We start from the raw sequence: 1917 nt of genomic DNA, 5'->3' as shown, positions 1-1917 counted from the left end.
TGTGAAGAATCCTAAATTTCGTAGGGTTACACTTCAAAATCGAATTTAACATTATAATAGTAAGTATTATTATATGTTATATTATGGCATCAATGGGCCCAATTATGTGTAAGGATTAAAAAAACAAATTTGAACTATTAATTAAACTTAAAATCATTTTCAACTTTATCCCTATTACACATAAGGTTTATATTATTTTGATGGCGAGTTTACATCAAGTCTATTACTACAAAAGATGTAAAGTCAAACTGAAGATGGGGGAGGGGGATGTCACATAGTAATACAACGTGAGGAGGGGTAGAAAGGCACCCTTTTTTTTTAAATCCGTATACCGTAATTTATGGATCGCCGACAATTAAGTTTGAAACACTGAGGTGTAGAGTGGCACATCATCGTGGGTAATCCGACACTTAGAATGAAACCTTATTACAATCACATAGAGACCATAACTACAATATATTGAGTATGAACATTTTATATTACCGAAATAGGGCACACATAAAACTTAAAAAAGAAAGTATTAAATATTATATTTAGAAAAAAAAACGGAGTCTATGTGATCGACTAAATTGTTGGCGCATTGTCGAGTTAAATAAGACTTTATTATAATATACTATTTATTAATTAACAAAGAATATTTATTATTAATACATTATTAAGTAAATACCAATAGTTTTTGAACAGATGTAATTAACAACATTTGAAAATTATTTCAATGTACATTGGTCAAAAATAACAGAAGATAATTAATTGTATACCTACACAGTTAATCATAAAGGGTACACCAGGCCGAATGTCCTAATCATAGTATCTGAAAATTGAACACTATTCTGAAAGATATAAAGTAGGAAATTGAAAATAATTTCTAAAACGTTCATACATAGTAATCTAGACTAATAACTCCATTGCTAGCAGTGTACCAAGTCAGGTTGACCTCCACGTAGTTCCCCCTAGAAACCATCGTGATAAATTCAAGGTGATTTTACCACAATGGGCTAACTATCCTGACCTCATGCTCATGCCCGCCAGCGTAAACCGTTAGCGTAGGCGGGTATTTATACCATTATCATCTATAAGAAAAAAAAAACATACTAAGCATATCACGTGATCAATTCAGTACGATCAGCCCAAAAATTATTTTCATATTCCCACTGATCTTCAAAAAATTGGTTAAATTTCATGAGTTAACTGGCTGTTTTATGTAACTGTAATGGGAAACAAGCTGAAGGTCCAACTGATGGTGAGTGGTAACAGCTTGTATATACATGAGCAGCACTACGGACATCAAGTTATCGCATGACCCGTGAGGACTAAGACATTATTAGATTAAGTAGCGAAATTACTTGTGACTTCCAAACCTCACCCAATACCACCACAGCTTACAAAACAAGCTACATGCCGTCTGAAATAGATGATACCTTTATGACTGACCACGTGTATATTACAATATTTCGACAAAATCAAACTAATAGGAACAGACCGCCCATGATTCTTCGCTTAATCCTAAAGAAATTCATTTCCTATAACAATTTCGACAATGTTATAGCATTTATTTACTATATACACAGAATAATTTATAATACAATGGCACTTTAAAAATAAACTTAGCAAATAGTTATACATAGAAGTTCACACATTGCATTGTAATCCAAATTATATACCTATTAAATGCATTGTAAATTTAGTCAGTAACGTTGCTGGTAGCTTGCCTAGCATTTTTATCATAATTTTGATAAACCTTTTGATGTTAGAATTTCGGCTTTATCGTGAGCGCACTTGTTATAAATATACCATAAATTATTACAATTACTGTTTTTTTTAACATTAGTATATTAATTAAGCTCCAGTCATATAATTTTAACATTGGTTATATGTTTATTGCCTGGAATTATGTATATTCGAAATATAATAAAGGTA

This window comes from Achroia grisella, unplaced genomic scaffold, assembly GCF_030625045.1.
Source record: "Achroia grisella isolate CSIRO2021 unplaced genomic scaffold, CSIRO_AGI_Agris_v1 utg170, whole genome shotgun sequence".
Classification (NCBI taxonomy): Eukaryota; Metazoa; Arthropoda; class Insecta; order Lepidoptera; family Pyralidae; genus Achroia; species Achroia grisella.
The sequence above is the reverse complement of the archived record's forward strand: the minus strand, read 5'-3'. Positions refer to the sequence as shown.